Source organism: Rhamphochromis longiceps, linkage group LG12 (genome assembly GCF_057381845.1).
Source record: "Rhamphochromis longiceps isolate RC_006_pf linkage group LG12, R_longiceps_female_GT1.1, whole genome shotgun sequence".
In the NCBI taxonomy this organism is placed as follows: domain Eukaryota; kingdom Metazoa; phylum Chordata; class Actinopteri; order Cichliformes; family Cichlidae; genus Rhamphochromis; species Rhamphochromis longiceps.
In genome coordinates, this window is record NC_140568.1 from 1,102,556 (window position 1) to 1,127,742 (window position 25,187).

Genomic DNA, 25,187 nt, shown 5'->3' on the forward strand with positions numbered 1-25,187 from the left:
TGGGACGGCAACAATGCTAAACGTATTTAGCATTTTGTAACTGTCTAACATTAGAAGACTGTTACACCAAAATAAAACGTTGAATAAAAATGTAACCATAACCATGGAAATAGCCTTATGCACAGTAGACGACATCATTTTGAAACTATGCAGGTTTTTAAGACGCTTGTACTGAATGAGCTGGAAATAGAAACGCACTCCTGTGTTTGGGTACAACAACAGCTCTGAATCACACAACATCCTGCTGCCATCTTCACAATACAGTATGAGACATTAAAAGGTTTTAGTCGTATGCTTGTAATAAACTAAATGTGACTCACATGATCACATTCCTGCTTTATACGCGATATAACCTGATGCACCGTGTACATTTTGACTTTGTTGATCTATAATCACGGTAGTTGGGAAGTTCTTGAATCTGCATATACGAACTTTTCTCATCATCTCATTTAGTATATTACTTTTGAAAATGAATGTAGCTCTGTTTCCTCCATCCTCTGGAAAGGAGGAAAATGACTGTCCTCTATATTTACATCAGATCTGGAGGGAAAGTAAAAAGTTAAATTCAATTCAATTTGATTTGTGTAGCACTAAATCACAACAATAGTTGCCTCAAAGTGCAGCTATTGTTAGTACTGTTGAGGCAACTATTGCCTGAATAGCACTGCTCTCCTCAAAATATCAGTCAGGAGTGCAGACTGTTATATATGTGAATTTTTTTAATGAGGTTTGTTTTGTATGTAAGCTAGTTTAATTATCCAGTTAGCTTACAGCAACTGCTATCAGTAATGAGTAATGTGAGTTAAGATTTGTGGAAATGTTTCCTCCCCATGCTAACTGAAGTAACAGCTAGCATCATTGTGCTGTAGTACTGGGTTGTACCCGCAGTCCTAACAGGTAAACAAGCTAATGTGAGGCGGAGGATGTGACTGCTGAAACAGGCAGAGATGTCTAGTGTCACAAAATAAGGGAAAGTCACTCTCATGTAAGGTCATATTTTGTTATGTTTGCTTTAGTAATAGATTTATTTCAGATTTACTTGCTAACAGGAGGAAGTTGATCATTGTTAGGTCCAGCATTGTAAGAAATGAAGCATAAGGAAGTAGACCTTAACACACTGATTTGGGTTCAAGTTTGATTTTAATTACTAACTTGAGGCTGTAGGGTGACAGCTCTGGCTGGCAGCTGCAGCCAGTCTGTCACTCTGTTAGGATTTGCATCAGAATAAACATGAAGCTGGCCATCAACTCATGCAGTTAACCCCAATTTTCCCCACAGCTTTCACATGGAGGATGTGGTGATAGCAGGAGCTAACCAATCTAAAAGCGGCAATCTGTGGATCATATGACTTTTCCTCCAAAAAAATGATCCCTGTGAGTACCACCTACTAATTATTAATCTCTCAGACTTGGTGAAGGCAGTCTCACAGTTTAACCAGGTTGTACTGATGAAGATAGAAGTAGTAGAGTGTGTTCTGAAGTGCACGAAGTCTCAAATCCAGACTATTGCTGCAAAACTAAGTATATAATGCTTTTGTTGCACAAAGGGATAATTATCCACATACTGCAAAAGCCAACTAAGACGTTCTCGAATAAAACTGGATATTCTTCAGTGACCAAGTCAGTAATCTCTCAGCCCAGTAAAGAATACTTTTCAGTTACTGAAGGCAAAATGAAAGACAGAGACGCACAAATGAGGAGGTATAAACAGTAACCTTGTCTCATCCAGCTGTTGTCTTTATCAGGTGCTCAGCCTGCAATTCACAGTCTGCTGATAGATTTTGTCTTTCAAGACATGAAGTTAGCGCTGTGTTATCAGCTGCCGCCCAGCCACATTCTTTGGTTATCCACTGTGTTGTAAGACAAGCCAAGGTGGGAGGTGTTTCTAGAAGGTGACTAAATGAAAATGTGATGCCAACAGACTCCATGCCGCCAACTGGCAAGTCACTAGCATCACCAAACAACTCATGAAAGCGACTCCTTTACAGACATGCAATTTATGAAACCCTACAAAGAAGGAAATGCCTCCTGCAAAACCAACACTGGTCCAACGAAAAGGTCCAGAGGCTTTCCATCGGTGTAGCAGCAGGTATGCTGACCAAGTCCTCCATTGTTGTGTTTTGTGTGTCACATACAAATGATGTCACAGAACTTTCGCCCATGTTACTATACGGGCCCAAGCACACTGAGGTGTGTTGAGTTTTGAAATATGTATTTTGAATCTTATTTGCTGATTATATTGGTTTAGGTATAAGAGAGGGCCAGCTTTGAGTTTGAGCTAAAAGTACGGACAGGAAACTGCGTGCAAACTAAGCAGAGTGTTTGATCGAAACTTAAAGTGTGGTGTGACGTCGAGAAGTACATAAATAACCTGGCTTCCTTTTTCTGCTTGAGACCTGAGCTTGTGTGTTCGTGTGTTCAGGAAAATGTAAAATTAAAGATCATTTTTTAAGTAAAAGACCACTTTGAGCCGTGTCTGTTTTGGCCGTAAAGAATACAAAAGAACTGGGATCTAATAGGTGGTACTTATTTCCTGTCCTGTCAGGTAGTGTAGCAACAGTAGCTTTATTGTCTGAAGGCCAAGAAAAATGCCCAACACTTACTTTCCCAATTGGACCATTATGGCTTTTGCTATACTGGTCCACTTTAAGGTCATAGCTTATTAGATTTTTATTAGAATTTTTTTGTTTTCAGTTATTATATCTATATCTATATTATTGCTAATATATATTGTAATATATCTATATCACTAAAGCACTTCTGGATGGATGCAAACTGCATTTCGTTGCCCTGTACCTGTGCATGTGCAATGACAATAAAGTTGAATTCTATTCTATTCTATTCTATTCTATTCTATTACAATAAGAACAGACAGGACCGAGGACAGGAAAGAAAAGAAAGTAAGAAAGAAACTTAACAGAAGGAGAGAAAACTAGAGGAGCAGAGAGAAAAGACACTGAAAATCTGCTTCAAAACACAAGCAAAAGACAACAGAGTAGGGAAAGCACAGCACCACCCAACATATTCAAAAGTAACAGTAAATAATGTTAAATGTTACTGAGCAGCACACAGTACTAATAACACCTGATATGTTCAGAGGCAGCAGTCGACTAAGATAGTGTCTGTGAGTATGCCGTTATTTTTGTGCCACTGTTCTGAGCACACGTAAAAAAAGTTTGCAGGTGCAAGTGTTGTATTTTGAGGAGAAATTTATTTTGAGCGCAGAAAAGCTGAATTTGAGTGAACAAAATTCATTCCTGCGTGCAAAAACTGTATTTCCGTGTTTGTTATTATCCACACACACACAGCAGCCCCTCTCGCTCAGTTTTTGCATTTGCGCTCGCTCGCAATGTGTCGCTCGCGCTCTCAACATTTCGCATTCAACTCTTTCTCTACACCGTTATATTTGTGCCACAAAACCAGCCAATCACAGACTTGGATGCGAAAAAATCTGATTGGCTGTTCTGGTCTCCAATCAGCTCGAAATGACGAAATGCAATATCCCAGAATGCATTTCGTCCAAAACTCAAACGAGGCAGTGGCGGAGGAACACAGAGTGGCAGAGTTTGAAATATTACTCTGTCTGCGTCACAAAATAAACTTTTAAGATATTTTCATGCGAGAATGTTTCTGTGTAAACTTCAAATACCATCACCAGGGACGTGCAGAGAGGTTTAAAGGGGCGGGTGCTCAAAGTTAAAAAGGGGCACATTGAACCATGCTGAATAACAACAACACACATTCATCAAGAATCTAATATGGGAAGGGCAGGGCTGTGTTGATCTGAGACTGTAGACATTAAAAAGTCCACAGGAGAGATGGTAGCTGATTAAACAAGTGTCATGAGATAATAACAAAATGCAAAGATTGGTGACAGCGCTTGCAACGAAAAACTGTGACATAAACTCGGCTCTGCCTGTGAATCACTCTTTGCTTCTCTTCTTCCTTCCATCCCATCATTTCATATATCACTCTCCACTTGCTGTCTATCTGAGAACAAGGCACAACTTGCTATTGCAATAAACTATAATCTAATTATCCACACCTAACAACTCTTGCACTTAATCTATAATAAAATGATGACAGAAAAATGTTATAGCCCTGCCTTTAGTAGCCTCACACAGCTCCTACTGTTTCCTCCTCATGTCCTTACCAGGCATGTCTGCACAATGTTATATCATGAGTAATAATTTAAAAAAATCTATATACATAAAATACACACATGCACGCACAGTGACATTTTAGACCTTCTTCAGAATACTGTATATACTATGGGCATCCTTACATTATTATTTATTACTAGAGCTACAATAATAAAGCAATGAGGAGGGGGGAGTAATAAATATGAAATAATGTATTTATGATGATTCCATTTGTTTCACTATCCACTCTGTGCAGGGCAAAGCTTATTACATGTTTAAACTGTAGAGATACAATCATTTTACTGCTGTAAAATCCAACTTTTGTCTTATTTAAAATATAAATCTAATATAATCTGCTTCTTAATGTATGTTCTTTAAAATACAGCGTGTGTTTTTAATATATTATAATTATTATTATGTGGACATGCATATTAGATCGTTTTTAGTGAAATATAATCCTCCAGAAAGGCAGGAAAAGCCCGGAAACTTACTTTAAAACTAAATATGTTCCCTAAAACGGTGACAGAGCTACAGACCCATGACAGCCTTACACAGGTAGCCAGCAGCTGTGACCAGCACTACCTGTGCAGTTAATAAAAGGACAGGTAATGTTTGTCGCGCTGTTGCACACACAGCACGCTCGTTTGTTTCAGTTCGTCAGTTGCAACAAGACAGCTTACCAACGTGTACGTAATAAGCTAATACTCCTGGGTGCTACACACTACAGTGTACGCTGTACACCTACTTACTGGTTTTGTCGCATCAGTCTGTGTCTCTGAGTTAACTTGTGTTTCTCCTACAGCTCCGGACCGCAAAAAATGCGCGTGCTCTTTGTGAGCTCGTTCCCGGCTCGTAACCAGCGCGTTCTGCCGTCGAGGGCGATCATTGGTTAAATGTGATCATGTGACTGATGCAAGCCAGATCCTTTTATTTAGCAAAACTGTGATTAATAGTTAAATATTATTGTTGAGGGGCACAGACAGGACTCCGCACGCACACACACATAAAAAAAAATAATAAATAAATAAAAAAAATTTAAAAGTTGCCTCAACAAAAGGGCACTTTGGGCACTCATCAGGAAAGGGGCGGGTGCTCAAGCCCCTCTAGCCCCCCCCTCTGCACGTCCCTGATCATCACATATAATGGACATCACATATTTGCACAAGTGCTCTAACGTTTCCGCTGGAGAGAACTACACCCATCCCAACATTCAGTCAACTCCCAGATTATAAAAGATAAGATAATATAAGATAAGATAAGATAAGATAAGATAAGATAAGATAAGATAAGATAAGATAAGATAAGATAAGATAAGATGAGATGAGATAAGATAAGACTTTATTGATCCCACGACGGGGAAACTTTTGCGTCACCTCAGCTCAGGTACAGATATATGAAGGAAATACAAAAATACAAATAAGTACAATCAATGAAAAAAAAGTATGATACACTATATACAATGGTAGCATAGACAGTATGTGATTATGGACATGGTTGGAAATATGCAAGACATAAACTATATAACTTGACATAACTATTGTACCACTACTATTCCTATTTATAGACACACACACATGTACACACTAAATATACATATGTATACATATGCATACATATATACCTGCACATGTCCGTACACATGGAAGGTCCATTATGCATGAAGTGGTGACCGTGGATGTTCACAGTGTCCAGTGACTTATGACATCGTGATTGAGGAGTTATAGTCTAACTGCTGTTGGGATGAATGATCTGTGAAAGCGCTCCTTCCTGCAGCGAGGGTGTTTCAGTCTCTGACTAAAGGAGCTGCTCAGCCCACTCACAGACTCATGCAGTGGGTGATGTGGGTTGTTCATGATGGATGTCAGCTTTACTAACATACTCCCCTCACCAACCACCTCCACAGACTCCAGGGGACATCCCAGCACGGAGCCAGACCTCCGCACCAGTTTGTCAATCCTGCTCCTGTCCCTGTCCGTGCATCCACTCCCCCAGCAGGCCACTGCATAGAAAAGGGCAGATGCTACCACAGTGTCATAGAAGGTCCTTAACAGAGTCCTGCAGACTCCGAAGGACCTCAGTCTCCTCAGCAGGTGGAGTCGACTCTTGCCCTTCTTATACAGGACGTCTGTATTTGTAGTCCAGTCCAGTTTATTGTTGAGGTGAACACCCAGGTACTTATAAGAGTCCACTATCTCAATGTCTTTCCCTTGGATGTTCACTGGTGTTGTAGGGGGGACTTCCTCCTGAAGTCTATGATCATCTCCTTTGTCTTGCCGGCGTTGATTTGGAGTACGTTGGTCTCACACCAGCCAACAAAGTCACTGATGATCCCCCTGTATTCCTGATCATTCCCGTATGATACGCATCCAATGATGGCTGTATCATCTGAGAACTTCTGTAGATGGCAATCGTCCGAATTATAACAGAAGTCTGAAGTGCCCTGCAGTGCCCTGCAGACTGTTCACAAAGCTGAGGGATCTGGGACTTAACAGCCGTCTGTGTGCATGGGTGTTGGACTTCCTCACTGGCAGAACTCAGGTGGTGAGGGTGGGCAGGTGCTTCTCCAACAGCATCACCATCAACACAGGAGCACTTCAGGGATGTGTCCTCTCGCCACTGCTCTACTCCCTCTACACTTCAATCTGTGTGGCCACCCATGGCTCCAACACCATTGTGAAGTTTGCTGACGACACAGTGGTGTTGGGTGCCATCTCCAACAACGATGAGGCGGCCTACATGGATGAAGTGAAGAATCTGGCATCGTGGTGCCAGGACAACCACCTCCAGCTGAACGTCAGCAAGACCAAGGAGCTGGTGGTGGACTTCAGAAGGGGTCAGCACAGAGACTACAAGCCCATCATCATCAATGGAGCTCCAGTGGAGAGGGTGCAGTCCTTCAAGTATCTTGGTGTCCACATCTCCTCAGACCTGACATGGGCTGCCCACATTCAGGTCCAGACCAAAAAGGCTAGGCAGCGCCTGTATCACCTACGACAACTGAGGAAGTTCAGGGTCTCTCCAAAGATCCTCAGGATTTTCTATACAGGCGCTGTGGAGAGCATCCTCACACAGAACATGACATCGTGGTTTGGGAACAGCTGTGTGAAGGACCAAAAAGCTCTCCAGAGAGTGATCCGTACAGCAGAACGCTGCTGCAGGATTGCTCTCCCCCCGCTTCAGGACACCTACACCAGGAGATGCCGGACTAGAGCAACGCAGATACTGAAGGACCCGTCCCATCCTGGCAACAAACTGTTCCAACTTCTGCAATCTGGTAGAAGGTTCTGCATCTTCCGGGCAAGGACAGAGAGACTCAAGAGGAGCTTCTATCCCCAAGCCATCCGTGCCCTAAACACACACACCCGCCCTCTCACATCATCTGTAATTGACTGAGACAGGACTCTTCCAGACACTAAACCAAGGCACAATGTACATTTCAATTCCTTTAATTTTAAATATGTTTATATTGTCTATCCTGTAAAATAGTCAGATGTCTATTCATATTAATGTACAGAATTCACCTGCTTGCTGCTACTACTGCACATTCACCCAGTGTATATATATATATATAAGACACCAGGCAAGACCCCAGGTGCAGGCTGTGTAAAGATGCCCCAGAGACAATCCAGCACATAACAGCAGGGTGCAAGATGCTAGCAGGCAAGGCATACATGGAACGCCATAACCAAGTGGCCGGCATAGCGTACAGGAACATCTGTGCCGAGTATAACCTGGAAGTCCCGAGGTCAAAATGGGAGACGCCCCCAAGGGTGGTGGAGAATGACCGAGCTAAGATCCTGTGGGACTTCCAGATACAGACGGACAAAATGGTGGTGGCTAACCAACCGGACATAGTGGTGGTAGACAAACAGAAGAAGACGGCCGTAGTGATCGATGTAGCGGTTCCGAATGACAGCAATATCAGGAAGAAGGAACACGAGAAGCTGGAGAAATACCAAGGGCTCAGAGAAGAGCTCGAGAGGATGTGGAGGGTGAAGGTAACGGTGGTCCCCGTGGTAATCGGAGCACTAGGTGCGGTGACTCCCAAGCTAGGCGAGTGGCTCCAGCAGATCCAGCAGGGTCGCAGATGCCAACAGACTTAATAAACTGATCCGTAAGGCCAGCAATGTTGTGGGGATGGAGCTGGACTCCCTCAAGGTGGTGTCGGAGAGGCGGATGCTGTCCAAGATAAAGACAATGTTGGATAACACCTCCCACCCACTCCATGACATGTTGGTCAGTCACAGGAGCTCGTTCAGTGAGAGACTGAGATTACTGAAAAGCACCACTGAACGACACAGGAAATCATTCCTGCCTGTGGCCATCTCCCTGTACAACGCATCCACTTAACACACTGTTTGCTGCTACAGCTACACATGTTTCTTTTCCAAATATTTATTTATAAGTGACTTATGTATGTATGTATGTATATATATGTATATATTGTACTATTCTTAGTTAGCGTATTGTCTGTCTTGTCTTAATGTTGGTTTAAAATGGAGCACTGTAACAAAAAATAATTTCCCCCAGGGATCAATAAAGTATTCTGATTCTGATTCTGATTCTGATTCTGAGATCCCGGGAATAACATCGGAGATCTCTGTCCAGAAGAGCGCAGTCCTGGGAACAGCTAAGATACTGCGCAGGACCCTCAAGCTCCCAGGCCTCTGGTAGAGGACCCGAGCTTGAAGGATAAACCGCCCGCAGGGGCGTGCTGGGTGTGTTATATATATATATATATATATATATATATATAATGTTCTTCCTCTACACCCCCCCCATTTTTGCACATGTCGAGGAGCGTGTCAGGCTACATTTCACTGTGTGTTATACTTGTATAACTATGCATGTGACAAATAAAGAACCTTGAGCCTTGAAGTGTAAAGGCTGAACAGGAAAGGTGAGAGAACCGTGCCCTGTGGTGCCCCCGTGCTGCAGATTACCACCTCGGACACACAGTCATGGAGCCTCACATACTGTGGTCTGTTGGTAAGGTAGTCCATGCAGGCAGCTGTTTGCCTACTCCGGCTCCCTCCAGCTTCCCTCTCAGTAGTGCAGGTTGGATGGTGTTGAAAGCACTGGAGAAGTCAAAAAACATGATCCTCACAGTGCTCCCCGCCTGCTCTAAGTGAGAGAGGGATACCAGGGGTACCAGGTAGATGACAGCGTCATCCACCCGAATTCCAGAACGGTAGGCGAACTGCAGGGGGTCCAACACTGAGCCCACCAGTGGCTGAAGGTAGTGCAGGATGAGCCTTTCCATGGTCTTCATCAGATGAGAAGTCAAGGCAACAGGCCTGAAGTGGTTGGGCTCCCTGGGGTGTGCAATTTGTGGCACCAGAACCGCACAGGAAGTCTTCCACAGTTCAGGAACCCTCTCCAGGCTCAGGCTCAAGGTTGAAGATGTACAGGGCCACCTGACAGAGCTGGTCTGCACAGTCCCTGAGCAGTCTGGAGCAGATTCCATCCGGACCTGCTGCCTTCCTTGCCTTCGTCCTCTTGAGCTGATTTCTCACCTGATCAGCTGTGAAGTAGATGTGAGGCTGGGCTGGAGTGGGGGGTAGGGCTCGCTTTGTTGTGGATAGATGTGTGGATAGGGGTGAAGCAGGGTTGTGGTGAGAGGAGAGCTCAGGTGACAATGGCATTGCACCCGGGGGGCAGAAACTGGAGGGGAGTTGATGGAACCTGGGGGGTGGGAGAGGTGATCAGTGGGCCATTGTCAAATCTGTTAAAAAACAGATTCAAGTCGTTAGCCCACCCCCGGCCAGCAGACACTGTGGCTCCTCCATTGTCCTGGAAGTGTCCAGAGATTTGTTTCATGTTCCTCCAGACGTCTCTGACGTTTTTCTGTTGGAGTTGGTTTTCCATCTTCCTACTGAAGCGCTCCTTGCCTTCTCGGATCTTGTATTTAAGATCCTTTTGGACTTTCTTCAGTTCCTCCTTGTTTCCCGACCAGAAAGCACTCTTCTTCTTGTTCAGCAGGGCCTTCAGTTCTGGGGTGACCCACGGTTTATTGTTTGAGAAACACTGTATCTTCTTGGTAGGCACAGTGTTCTCAACACAGAAATGAATGTAGTCCGCGATGCAGTGGGTGAGGTCGATGTCCTCACCGTGAGGCTTGCAGAGTTCCTGCCAGTCTGTGCATTCAAAACAGTCTCTTAAGGCCTCAGTGCATTCCTCAGACCACACCTTTATTACCTTCTTCTTACACTCCTCTTCACCATAGGAGTGTAAGTGGGGTGGAGAAGGACCAGGTTGTGGTCTGAATTGCCAAGCGGGGGGAGGGGTGATGCACTGTAAGCCTGCTTTGTGTTGGCAAACAATAGATCCAGGGTTTTGCTTTTTCTGTCCCTTGTATGGCAGTCAACGTACTGGGAGAAGTTTGGGAGAGTGACAGATAGTGAGGCATGATTGAAGTCCCGAGAAATAATAATGAGGGACTGCGGATGTGCCATCTGTAGCTGAGACAGTGGAGTGAATGTACTCACAGGCTGCTGTAGCGTCGGCCGAGGGTGGGATGTAAACAGTCAGCACAATAACGTGTGAAAATTCCCTGGCCAGGTGGTATGGCCGGACGCTAACTGCCAACAGTTCAATGTCTTTGGTACAGCTCTGTTCCTTCACAGTGATGTGCCCCGGGTTACACCATCTCTCACTGACAGACATTGCTAGTCCCCCACCTCTCCTCTTACCACTCTCCATTGCATCCTCAAACACAATAATAACATGGACTGAACCACCACTCACAACCACTAGCACTTTATATAGCCTCTGTAGAAACTATCTACACCCTCACTTATCTTAACTGCACTACTGTATAGCTCTGTGTAAATAATCATTCTGTACATTCGATAATTTTTAATCCTACAACTGTTTACAACTTGCATAGTTCCCATTTCTGTATAGCTGTATATCCCAGATTCTGTAAAGTTATTTATTTCATATTCTGTATAGTTTTTCATATTTATATCCTGTTCATATCCTGTACATAGCTTGTACTCACTACAGCCTGTACATACTTATAGTTATAGAATATTCACAACATACTTCATACCGTGTACATTATAACATACCATAATAGACCCATTTCTGTAATATACTCACATATCTATATTATTGCTAATATATATTGTAATATATCTATATCACTAAAGCACTTCTGGATGGATGCAAACTGCATTTCGTTGCCCTGTACCTGTGCATGTGCAATGACAATAAAGTTGAATTCTATTCTATTCTATTCTATCCCTGTCCGCTCTAACCAGTTGAAAGCCATCCAGAGTTATAACAGTCCGGTGTGTGGTCCGTGAGCCATGTCTCAGTGAACAGGAGGAGGCTGCTCTGCTTGTACTCCCACTGCAGTCTGGTTAGCGCAATTAGCTCTTCCATCTTGTTGGGTAAAGATCTTACATTACCCATGAGAATGGATGGAATGCTTGGTTTGTACCATCTCCTTCTTTCCTGGTACTTCACTCCAGCCCTGCATCCCCTCCTCCGACATCGTAATTCCTTCGGAATCTTGGGTCGCTCCTCCGGGAGTACTTTCCTGTTGCCCAGTGCTAGTAGCTGCTCCCTACCGTAAACAATGGCTTGGCTTACAGATTCTCCAGAAGTGGTGGTAAAAAGTCCCAAAAAGAGTAGAAGACATGTTACTACTCTCACGAAAATTTGTGGGTCCATGTCCCGTTGCACGACAAATAAAACACGACCAAGAGTGTCGGGTAAAAAAAACTTAAAGCACAAGAAAAAACAGAAAGGAAAGGAAAAAGCTGGGAGCTGAGGAAACACGCTGCCTACTGTGGCGCCATCTTGGAAAGAAAAAGAAGAAAAAAGGAAAAAAACACAACAGGGGAGTGGAAGAGGCCCGGTGAAGAGGCCTGCCGTTCCAACGATCTACCAAAGGCCCCGGTGCAAGGGCCGGGCCCCCATGCATGCACCCATTCAAAACCCTGGCAACACACCTGGTGACCCAGGCCCTCAGGCCCAGCCACAACTCCAGCCTGGAGGCGGAGCACCTCCAGAACCCCAAGTCCACAATCCCACCCTGGACCCACCCAGGAGTAACGCAGCTACCAAGCCGGTAGCTTCCAAGCAGAAGCGGCGTCCGCATCATTGCTGCACAAGAACACGGCCGGAAGCTGGGACTTCTGCAGAGCACCCGGCAGTGGTAAGTAAAAAAGACTATTTTGCTCATACTCTTTCCGAGCTTGGAGATAAAGAGACTCCTTTGTCGGAGACTTTGTTAGCTGTTCACAGGCACGTTTTCCAGAGTGTTTGGACTCCAAGTCTGTCTTTTCTAGGCTGTTATTTCCAGCTCTATGGACTTTAAAGACTGTTTTCATCCTGCTCCTTCTGAGCCTGGAATTATAATGACAGAGACAGTTAATTCCTGCTCATTAGATTTACAGACTGTTTCAGCTGAGCTGGCTACAACTAAGGCTGTGTGTGAGTCTGATACACGATGCACCTCTGGACCCCTGGAGGTTTTTAAACCGGTGCAGCCCATTCAGCCATTTCAGCCATCTGTCTCTGATGAGAGCTCAGGCGAGCCGACCCAGTCTTCTTCAGTCAGCTGAGAGCTCTGATGTGCTCATTCAGCCAGATATGGACTACTTATTGCTCTCTCTGCCTGACAAGTGCCCTGAGCAGACTGAATACTGGTAGCTGCGGTCTGAGTGCCCAGCTTAGCTCCAGCCAACTCCACCCCAGCTAGAGGTTTCTGCAGGTAGCGGTCCCCTATGTCTGCAATGTTGCCATCCGGTAGCGCGATCCCCTCAGTTCTGACTTCTTTCCGTCACTTTGTTACCATCCAAATACACTTTTCCGGTCTGAACGACATTCCGATGTCATTGCTGTATATCCTGGTGGTGTGGATCCGTGAATCGATGTCTCGTTCATGCCTGGAACTGGAGGTGGCTGAAAATTGCTCCATTCTGTAGTCAGTATCCGTAGCCAGTCTTGTCACTGAGGGGGTTCAGGCCTATGCAGAACAGCAGTGGGGACAGAGCATCTCCTTGGTAGATCCCTCACTTGATGGTGACTTGTGCTATTGGCTTGAAGTTGGCCTCTAGTGTAGTTTGTGACATACCAATTGAGTTCCTGATGAAGGAACTTAGGGTCCTGTTGATTTGTACACTTTTAGGCATTCCAAGATCCAGGTGTGTGGCATCGAGTCATAGGCCTTCTTGTAGTCAATCCAGGCAGTGCACAAGTTGGTCAGTCTGGTCTTACCTGCTTTGTCTAGGAGGAGCTGGTGTTTTACTCCTCTGGTATTCTTGCTACTTCCGTTCTGTCCCCCCACTCATGTATAGACCAATGTCCCTGTTCATCTTAGCCTCTATTATTCCTGATAGGAGCTTGCATATGGTACTGAGGCAGGTTATTGGCAGGTAGCTGGATGGGAGCGGTCCCTTCTTGTCATCCTTGGGGTTCAGGACTGTCCCACCTTCAGTTAGCAATTCCGAGTGTCAGATCAGGGGGAACCAGGACATCAAGTCAGTAGGGAGATATCATCGCGCCTACACAAGATTAGGTACTAAAGCCCCAAGTACGACTGAAGGTGTGAGAGTGTGAGAGCACTTGACCTGACCTACGGGATCATGGTGAAGCCAGAAACCTAAACCCTCCATGGCCGATTATCAAGACTATATGAAGTACCATCTGAAGGTCTACTAGAAGATGTGAATGCAGCATTACAGACAATCCCTACTGCGACCATCACTGAGACTAATCAGCTGATTTGCACCATGGCAGTGATCACAGAGATGGATGGCTATAAGATGAAGAGCCACAAGGAGAAGTACCCTGCATGGAGAAGGAGATTAAAGGCCACAATCAAGGTAGCACGGAGGGAAGTTAGGCAACATCTGAAGCTGCAGAAAGGTGTGATGTATCATTCACACAGAGAAACTTAGGGTTCAGTATCTTGCTCAAGGATGCTTTGACATGAAGATTAGAGGACCCCAGGCTCTCCAGCCACAGCAGACATAAATATAAATGAAATCAAAACAGTCACATGCCATTTCAGCCCTGATGTTGCACAAAGAAACTGTAAAGACAGTTTCTTTGTATTTTAAAAAGTACCAATGTAGTTGAACTTTTAAACTTTATGGCTACTTGTTCAATCACATTGATCGCACATCCCAACATTGCCTTGAGGCATCTGTTGTCACTGAATTAAATTAAATTAAACATCTGTTACTTTTATCCAGCAATGACACAGACACAGTTGGAAACAAATGAAATTCTGTAAATATGCTTTATAAAATCATGTAATTTCTTCTTTTAAAGTACCAGTCTGGAACACTTGTTTTCTTTGGTGGCACTTGTTGTGACAAATTCATTTTAATACTACACAACACAGGAAATCAGGCAATAATTGGTTTCTACCATCATTCTGTGAGCAGCTGTTCTCTAATTCTATGATAACTATGATGTTTAAAAATGAACAATTCTTTGTATATGCTTTTGTACTGTTTTCGTTAACTACTCGTGTCAGGTTCGACCCAGCATTTTGAGTTCTTATGTTTTGGTTTATTTTTGAATGATTGTTTTGTTTCTCTGATGCTATGATGATTATTATTATTAGAGTCCATGTTTCTGTTTATCCGTGTTTAAGGATTTGTTGTTTCATGTATTGTTTGAGTTGCATGTGTTATATTCTGTCTGCCTCTCTGTCTGCGTTTAGTGGTTTCTGGTTTCCTGTTTTATTGTGAAGGTCTGTGTCTCATGTGAGTGTGTTCAGTTCTGCTGCTCCCCTGTCTCGTCAGTCCAATTTCTCCCAGCTGTGTCTCCCTCCTGTTGCCCATTCCCTGATTACCACCCTGTGTATATTAGCCCTGTGTTTTCCTGTGCTCGGTGTCGCGTCGTACCATCAGATTATGCCTGTGTGTTTCTGTTGTCAGTGTTCACTTCATGTTTTGTCTTCATGCCAGCAATAAAGCTGAGGTTTTGAGTTGTATTCAGTGTCCGAGTCTCGCACTTGGTTCCTCCTCTCCATCCGCCTCCACACAGAGCCCTGTGTTTTGTTTAATCCAAATATTCAAGTGTAAAAAATCTAATATTGCATTTCCTGAAAGGTGAATTATGATTATGCAGTTATGTGCTTTTAATGTAAAGTTGCAACAAATTTGCAAATAGTGCAACAAGCACAGAGTTGATAATTGTGTAAATACTGAACTATTGCAACATGTGGCAAGCTGCAAACAGACTGAATGTGTCATCCTGTGTGAACCTGTAACGAGGGTGAGCCGCGCCTGATAGCGAGCAGGACAGATCTGCATCTTATCAAAGAAACTGATCTCTTCTTTGTTTTAGGGTGCATATCTCATTCTCTCTCTCTGCAGAAACACTGTTCATGTCACTGTGACTCTGCCAAAGGCAGAAATGCAGCTCTGTCCATTTTTATACTAATATCCCCTCGAAGTGTGTTTACTCTCAAACTCAAGGTCAAAGGAATCAATTCATCAAAGGGAAATCGCTCAGGTGTGTGTGTGTGTGTGTGTGTGTGTGTGTGTGTGTGTGTGTGTGTGTGTGTGTGTGTGTGTGTGTGTGTGTGCAGGTGTATGGAGCAGTTAGCAATATTGTAAGTAGCCAGCAGTGACTTATTTAAGTTCAAAGACTTTATTGATTGGCGAGGTGGTCTTAATCAAAATGCACTACATGTGATTAAACACGATGTCATATGTCTTCAGTCTTTTCAGTGTTTAGCACCTTCTAGCTTGTTTCTGTTTTACCACGTAAATAATATTTGGATGGTTCTTTTTTAGGAAGCATTGCAGAGTTTGACACAGATCAAGTAACAGAAATTGAAATGAGATTTGCACCCAGGCTTCATTAACTGCACATTCTGGATGAAACAACTTTGGTTCAGCCCCTTTTTAGACGGGAAAGAATGAATGAATCAGTATTACATGGCATCATAACATAAAAAAATACACTGACACACATTCCTGTTAAAAAGTCATGAACTAAAAATGAGTGAAAATGCAGCCAAAACTCTAAAAGATCTTCAGACAGCCTGGAGAACGATTGCCCAGGAACACTTTGAAATGGCAGTGATTCAGTGCTGTCAATTCAAAATTAAAGTGAGACAATGGAAACAGCTATGATGCAATGCCACACGACGTGGTTCACAGTCTCCCTAGCTCTCCTTCCCTTTGTTCTGCCGGTGAATCCAATCTCATCTCAATCAGCACAAGTGCTGGTGTTTCCTTCTCTCCGCTGCACTCTGCACACAGATGTTAAGCAAGAAGGCCATGCATGCATTCAAGTGTTACTGATCTGTTTCTCCTTTTCATCCAGTTATGGAGGTTGATTGAGGAAAGGGTTATCAGATGATTCAAGAGCAGATAAAGTGGTCCCGAGGTGTGGGCCACAGCATAAGGGGATCTGATTAAAAAGCCAACAGGTGAAACACCGGGAGGGTATTTCCACAACACCTGCATCAGGTCTGCTTTGAAAGGTGAGTACTGATCTCTGAAGACCGGGAACAAAATGCCAAAGCTGCAGATGTGGATGTGTGACAATGTTCTCCTGCCAGATAGTCATCGTAGACTTTCAACATTTGCAAAGACACACTGATGATTTGCACCGATAGAAAGATTGAGCAGACTGAGATAAACATTGTTGTGCATGAAATGCACTGTCAGATCATTATTTTCATGAGGGTAGCGCGCTATCATGACTGTTTATATTAACAGTTATACTGTAAGAATTCAAGGTGTCTCAACCTTTTCAGGCCCATCAGTTGATCCGATGGTCCCAACAATGAGAGCCACGGGCCTCAGGACCCCCATTGTTGGGACATGTGGTGGGTGAAGTCCTTCTGCTGTGCATAGCCGATGTTCTTCGAGTCTAAAACGCCTCTCAACAAGAAATAGTCAATATAGGTTTCATATAATGAAGCGAGTGCTGCTGTGCATTAATACTCTCCCCACCACTTAAAAATGTGCCATCAGTTTTTTCGTGTTACACATTAGTATTAAAAAAATGTTTATATGTATGCCCACCTCTCTCACTGTGGGAACAATGTGGAAACTGTATGTTAATATTTGCATGACATGTTTCTAACTTCACAAAAGAAATACTAACTCTGAATTATAGCTGATGGAGCTGCTACAGGCCTCCAGAACTTCCTAAATCAGCTTCCTCAGCTGCATGTTAGCTGTTTTATACTGGACAATGGCACTCTCTGTAACTTTGCTTTTGTATCATTACCCAGGGAAATTACTTTGATAAAGCAGAGGCTTCCAAATAACTGGAAAGCAAACTTGAGAATTGGCGGGACTGTGCGTGAGTCTATGACTAAAGGTTGCATGTCTCAAAGAGAGAAATGATATAATGATATTTTCTGTAACAACCGTTTATCACCAGCCTGTCATAACCTGCCTTAATCAGTCCAAACACAGATATTCATAACAGTGTTGCACTGCTGTGTATGTAAGGGCCAAGAGAAAGACGCTGAGCTTCGATGTGGGAAAATAAACAGTCTTACAAAAGAGCAAACAAGAGAAGGCTGATATTTTTGATGATATTAGACGTCAGAGGTGATAAAAACATTGCAGTGAACAAGCATAATCTTTTATGCTTCTGAAGTGAGTGTTTGTCGTGTTGATAGGTGTGTAAATGTTATCATTCTGATACACTCGATGTGTGGCTTTGAAAACATTGTAATTTCCATCATCTAAAGAAATCCTGCTGATAACGATTTCAGTTGTTTCTGGTCATTGTTATTCAGGTTATTGCAAAACTATCTAGCGCGATGCTTAGACTGCGAGGCGTTCCTCTCGCTGCTTTGATTGGGTCTTACGTGCAATAGCGCGTTCAGCTGAGATACGTGATCTGCAAGTATTTTCCTCCAAACTGTTGCAAGGTCAGCCATAGGATGACAAAGAGCTGGGATCTAATGAGGGTAATACAAAGAGAGAAGATGCACCACAAAATAAGGCAAAGTGCATTTGAGAAATGGTGCAGAGCATTTCAGAACACTTAGCCACGATATATGAACTACTCAGGGTCTACCACCTAAACAACTTATTACAGGATTTGGTTGCATCGTCTGCTCTATTACTGGATTGCTGTTCCAGTGCAAGAATCCACTTTATAGCTCACATCCAAAAGTGATATTTATCTAACAAAGGAAAAGGTGGACAGTAAAACAGATTACATAGTTTCATTATTGATTCGCCACAATATTCTTAAGTTACTTTTAGAGGTCCTGAGCAGTATCCGCAAGGCTAAATGATCACACAATGTCATTATACTCTGATTTCACCAGCCTTTTTAGGCCATCTGCTCGACTACAAGAAGAAAAATGTTTTTTCCTGCAAGAAAATGCAAAAAATAAGAAAATGACTTCAAAGACAAGAAGAGCTACGCTCATCTTCCCAGTCTGCACCCAGTTTAGGGCTCAAGTAGGGAAGGATGTTATCAAAGTTTTCATTTTGTCTGTTGATCTGTGCAACTGTTTTATTATTAGTATCAAACAGGCAAGCTGTTGTAACTGGGAGAGCTCAGATATGCTTTACACAATTTTAAATAAAGCAATATGCATCGACACAGCCCATAGTTCACCTCTCCATGAAGCTTCATTTCATTTAGTTTGACAGCATTTACATAACTTTGTTGACAAACAAACAGAAAAAAATATACACCTCAACACACATTTCAGGGGCGTCCCAGATACTTCGGTTTGTGGACCTAATTTGGGAGGTCCAAAGGTTTTAGAAATAATGACAACATAATCGTGATCCTGGTCACCTCCAGTGGATTTGAAACCAAACAAGACTGAAGTGCAGACTTTCAGCTTTATTTCAAGACCTTAAACAAAAGTATTACATTAAGGGATTACAGCCATTTTTAAACATTTTCTCCTCTGCAGTGATCTAGAACCCAAAGATGTCGACTTATTTCCACTCTTGAAACTCTTTACTGCAGCGGTCTTCAGCTGCTTCCTGTTTGGTAAAAACGCTCTGCTGCGGTGAAATCAGGTGACAGATTTGGTCATCCCATTTGTCTGACTTTAAAAACTATTGGATTTATTTAACCGGTATCTAAGTCTCATTTCTTTATATTTGCTTTGAAGAAGCCACACTTTCTTTATTTTGTTACAGTCTTGAGCAGTAGATATCCATGCTCAGTTTCAGTCCAGTCCATGTACTTAATCATTAGGTTTCTTGTTGTTTGTGTTGTTTGTTGTTGGTTCAAGGGATGAACCAGAGTTGTATTTATGCACAACAGTCAGCTTAGCAAAGAACCAATTTCAAATTGTATCTTTAGGCGCTTTATTAAAGGCAGAAACACAGGACGTTCTTTGCATTTCTTTAGTTGAATTTGTGAGAAATACCAAAGATAACACATTTATGAAAGACAAGGTTATTTCTAAACAGTGATTACCTGAACTATATGTTGGCATGGTGTGTCATTAAACATCAGATGAAACTAAACAAATGGAGGACAAAGAAGACGAACTAAAAGAAGTTTGAAAGTTCAGGCTGTGTCAGAGGGGGTCAAAACAGATGTTGACTTTTAAGCTCGTCAGAATTTTACAAGTTTTTTGTTTTTTTTACATTGCATCTCTATTTATATTTCCACATATAAATATATAAATCACTCAATCTACCTTTCCCATTTTCCAATCACAAAGAGAAATAAGTGGTAGCCAGGATTGTGTGCACACTTGTGTTCATCCTTTCTCAATAGTTTTTTTCCATAACTAGTTTTAGATGTTTTCTGGAAAAGTCTGATTTGATCTTCTTGTTGTTTTAGAGTGGGACCTGTCGACTTAAATCCTCTGTGTTGGTTTGTCCATCAAAGACTGGTTTAATTCACTTCACTTCAATTCAGTTTTACTTATATAGCGCCAAATTACAACAGTCGCCTCAAGGTGCTTTACATTGTAAGGTAGACCCTACAATAACACATACAGAGAAAAACTCAACAATCATATGACCCCCTATGAGCAAGCACTTTGGCGACAGTGGGAAGGGAAAACTCCCTTTTAACAGGAAGAAACCTCCAGCAGAACCAGGCTCAGGGAGGGGCGGGGCCATCTGCTGTTATGGTGACAGAAGAGGGGCCTGAAAACTGAAGGCTCTGCCTCCCATTCTACTTTTAAATACTCTAGGAACAACAAGTAGGCCTGCAGTGTGAGAGCGAAGTGCTCTAACGGGGTGATATGGTACTACAAAGAACTGGAGCTTCTCGGTTGGCTCTTGACGAAGGCGGTCGCACTTTCTCCCTTCCCTTATCTTTCCTGCTTGGCTTTCTCATGTCTCTGTCTAGTCTTGTCTGCTTCTCTCCCTCTAAGAGTCTCACAGTCTGTTTTCTAAAACCTAAAGGACGAATTATGGATTTGATCAACTGGTCCCTGAATGCAATTGACACCCATGACAAGACATTGAAGACATCTTTTCAGAACCATGATAATGGGGTTCTTGCTGATCGGCGTTGGCTTGGCCCTGGCTTATGGAAGAATAAAGAAAGTGGAAACAACTGTTCAAATCCCCACAAGGCTGCCCGCTGTGTTGATTGGAACGATGGAGCGAGCCGTGGCTTCTCAGAATGAGCTCATCACTCATCAGACGCAGCACGGAGGACATCTTGGAGAAGCTTGCAGCCACTGTGAGTGCTGAGACTCTGACAATCTGACAACATCTTGGAGAGGCTCACGGCTGTCGTGAACACTCGTGCTCTATGAGCAAACTGGATAACATCTCGGTATGGATGATAACATCGTGGAGAGGCACACGGCTCTCCAACGGGAAGGGTGAGGAACCAGTGATGGACATTAGATCGACTGTAAAATTGACATGCAGTGGTTCGCACTAAAGAAAGAACACCACCATTATTTCATGCAGCTACCATATCAGCGCAGCTGCGGTCTCAAGGCTGGAGCTGAACATAACAAACTGTGTTTAGACTCCTCGTTCCAAACGCCCTGGTACGCTTATCTCCAAGGCCGAGTCGGACGGCGGGTCTGGGCCCAGCGCTGGATGAATAGCTGCAGGGCTGGGTGTCTGGATCGGCTTACTTCTCACCCCTCACTCACCCCTTACTCACCCCTGTTGCTTGTCACGTGCTTCATGATGTTGTGATGTGGACACTTTTTTGTTTTCTGTTCTCATGCTGTCCTCCCATAGGAGCCCAGCATGAGTAGAGGTCTCCCCCCCCCCCCGTCTTGCCCATTGTATTGTACATTTCAGTGTTTTTTCCAAAATACCACCGGTCTCTGACCTGTCTCCCCATCTCATGTCTGTGTTGTGTATGATTATTTAAGACCTTGTATGTGAGGAGCAGGATTTTGAATTCTGGATTTAACAGGAAGCCAAAACAGGAGAAATCTGCTCTCTCTTTCTAGTCCCTGTCAGGACTCTTGCTGCAGCATTTTGGATTAGCTGAAGGCTTTTCAGGGAGTTTTTAGGACTTCCTGATAATAATGAATTACAGTCGTCCAGCCTGGAAGTAATAAATGCATGAACTAGTTTTTCAGCGTCACTCTGAGACAGGATATTTCTAACTTTAGAGATGTTGCACAAATCGCACACACACACACACACACACAGGAGCAGCTCAGCTAGTGACTGGAAGGTTGGTGGTTTGATCCCTGACTGTTCCTCGTGCCATCCTCGGGCAAGATACTGAACCCAGAGTTCACTGGAGTATAAACGGTAAATGGGCTGGTTCTTATACTCAGAGCACTTTACACAACTGGCTTCATTCACCCATTCACAACCAAGAGCATCAAATTTATCAACTGGGTCAGTTAGAGGTAAATCAATCAAATAAGTTTACAATATCCACTTAATGTTGGGCTTACTGTAGCTGCGATGGTGGTTCATGTTCGTACCACAGTCCAGGTAAAAAATACATGTGGACAAAGGCTTCAGCCTTGACATCCTGTGCACATTTGTCGTGCATGCAGGCCCAGTTTGTGATAGGTGCCTTGTATTGTCTGAGCCGTTTGCTCTCAAGTTTGTGAAGATAAAGCTTTTCCTGCTTTAATGGTTGCTGCTGGGTTTTGTGAAAAGCCAGCGCCTCCTGAGGAACGACTCAGAGAATAATGTCATATACCCAAATACCATTTGCTTTTTGAGTGGTCGAACAACATGTGTGTTACACACTCTTATTCAGTGTTTCAGTACCAGTGTGCTGGATTCATGCATGTTCTCATTTTACTTATACAGTATTACCTTAGTATAGACTTGCAACTATAGCTAGCACGTGACTCTTCTGTGTGTGCAATGAAAATGTGCAGAACTTGCTGCGATATTTGTCATAAAGCTTGCATGTGAACACATAGTGTGTCACATTACCTTATAGTGCATTTTATGAGAGTGTATAATATCTTTCAGTGAAACATCTAGTTCTTATGCCCAGATTTCAACAATAGTATCCATATTTCAATGGCCTTGTTGCAGCGAATGTCTCTCTTTCTACTTAATCCGGTGCAGGTACTGCCACTGAAATAGCTACTCTAGCTACCAGCATCAAAATATCCACACCCCGAGGCACAATGATCAGAACACAGCTTGAATACTTAAGTGTGGAGGGGAGTGTGCGAGGGGCGAGGTGCACTTCAGTATCCATTCAAGCCCATCTCTGACATATTCCATGGCCTTGAAGTCTCTGGAGAGCATGGCGGTGCTGTCTGGGCTTTGTTTACGGATCACAGCTTGTTTACTATGAACCCCGGTGCCAACGCTGAAGAGATGTGGGCCCAAGATGTTTTATCTCTTGTCAGGGCTTGCTTCAATTAAATTAATGGAATCCATTCAGCTCTCCTCTTTTCCTTTCCCTTTTAGGCCTCAACCAGAGATGAGAATACATTAAAAAGATCTTAGAGCCCTAAGATGGTACATCACAGTATTAGCCTGAGTCAGTCATTTTCCCCAATAGATTTTGTTCTTTTCTTTACCCACTTCTAAACAAGGCAGGCTCCCAGGCATATCCCATCTGTCATTTATTCTTTGGTAAACATTATAAATTCTGTACTAGTTTTTCATAAGAGATTATTATTTGAAGATCACGCCCAGAATGTTTTCATAACCTAGTAGCCCAAACATTTGCACTCAGACTAGCCTTTAACTTTTTACTGTAATAGCCACTTACTCAGTGACTCATTGATAAGGCCATTGGTTACATCCCAGGCTCAATAAATCATTTTGCAGATTATTTATAAAAAATAAAGAAATTCCAGCACTGTCAAAACTCTCTGAGACCTTTGCAACCAGGGAAATTCCTACTTCGACTGGAGTCTTTGTTTCACGTGTTTGTCAATGAATACTTTGTTTGCTACCTGTGCAAACAGGTATCTGCAAATAATCTTATCTAAGCACAGGCTACCATGGATACATTTGCTGGAATGTTATCTTTAAACAACCACAAAAGTGAGATTAAAGCTGTTCGTGTTGGTTTACAGCAATCACGTTAAATGTCTGCTCCTGGTTTAATGATTCAAATTATAACAACTGATGGAAACAATAATGCTGATGGTTTCCCACCCACGTAAGACCGATGGACAACAAACATATAGACCAAGAACTAGTTAAAGTGTTGGTGATACCACTGTTCAATGGTTTGTTTCCTACCTTCCTGTCAGAGAGGGGATTCTTGACCATAACTGACAGTTTGATGATGCGTTCAGATGAAACTGAAGCTGTAGGGATCTTTTCTCTGTTTAGACAGAAGAGGTGTTTCTTTCAGGCATTTTTGTTCTAATTATACTGTTGTGAACATTTACCATGATAACTCGGTGTGTAGAGGATTTTCTCTGAGCACTTGACTGAATAGATTTGTGATACGTGATGTGTTGTTGTTCATCTCCGGCTGTATGAATAATGTCATTATCACACTTTATCTACAGTACTCTGGACCTGATGGATGTCAACAAATTCCCTCTGTTGAAACTCTTTACTGCAGCTGTCAGAAATGTTCGTGACTGACTGTATTATAGGACCAGACTAAAGAAACACAGGTCTTTATATTCTCCTGCACAATCCAAACGAATTTTAGGAACGAGGACAGGAAAGCAGGTTTTATCACAGTCCTTATCATATGCAGTGGTAATCGTAGCTGTGGTCCACCTCTGAAATGACGTGAAAATTACCTATCAGCTGGCAAGGGGAAATTACTGGTGAAGAAAGCTCTTGTATTCCTCCATCCTCCCCCATGTTGATATTACACCCTTCACCCCCACCCCCCAAAACCACCACTCACACACACACACACACACACACACACACACACACACACACACACACACACACACAAAGCAAGCAGTGGCACACATGGAAATTAGAGATTATTATGATAGAGGGAAAGTAAGGCTGGATTGGGAGGTGATTTTCTGCTGAAACATGACAGAATAAATACTTTGATAGTTATGACTGAGCCCAGTATCGGCACAAACAACTGACACAGGATATACTTGGGTATAAGTGTGCGAGACAAGCACTCCCTTGGCAATCATTATCAGAGTCATCTCTGATTTAACAACACCAATTTGTCATGCAGTCATGGCAGAGGGATTAATAAAAAGTATCAAACATCAAACATACCAATCTCTGGACGTCAGTGTGTGACAGCTATGCTCAGAGCCTGCTGGTGACTTTGTGTAGCCATGCATCACTGATGATTAAACTACATACTGCACTTCATTAAAAGTGCTTGCTGCATGACAATCATGCTGGACAACACCAGTTTATTTAGCTGTTTAGTCCTGTCTGTGCAGGTGCTGAGGCTTCTTTCTACTACTGAGTATAGTTTGATTTGCCCTACACAATCTATCGCCATCGCTCAACATCTGTTACTGCTGCAACATTGGAGCAACACTTGGAATAAAACATAGAGCGACAGTAATAAAAATAACAACAATGATAGTGCCCAAAGCCAAGAGATGTTTGAAGCTATAAAACATATTGAACATTTGGTGGCTTGATCCATGACTGCACTGAGTAATTTTATATTTGCCAATATGTGCCAAGTTTTAAACTTTCTATGCTGTCCTCGCCCTGAGTCTCTTGGTTTCACCAGCTACACAGCGAGA

At 43.1% G+C, this 25,187-nt stretch overlaps 1 long non-coding RNA gene and 1 pseudogene across 1 annotated transcript in view; both read right to left on the minus strand.

The window, feature by feature from the left end:
* Positions 1-5,112, minus strand: part of LOC146656522 (uncharacterized) — a 34,912-nt gene extending 29,800 nt beyond the window's left edge. Inside the window, exon 1 of the long non-coding RNA XR_014914165.1 lies at positions 4,891-5,112. This is a non-coding gene — a long non-coding RNA (uncharacterized LOC146656522). The remainder of the gene's footprint in view (positions 1-4,890) is intronic.
* Positions 5,113-9,005: 3,893 nt separating this feature from the next.
* On the minus strand, positions 9,006-11,642 carry LOC146656523 (uncharacterized; annotated as a pseudogene).
* Positions 11,643-25,187: the final 13,545 nt, after the last annotated feature.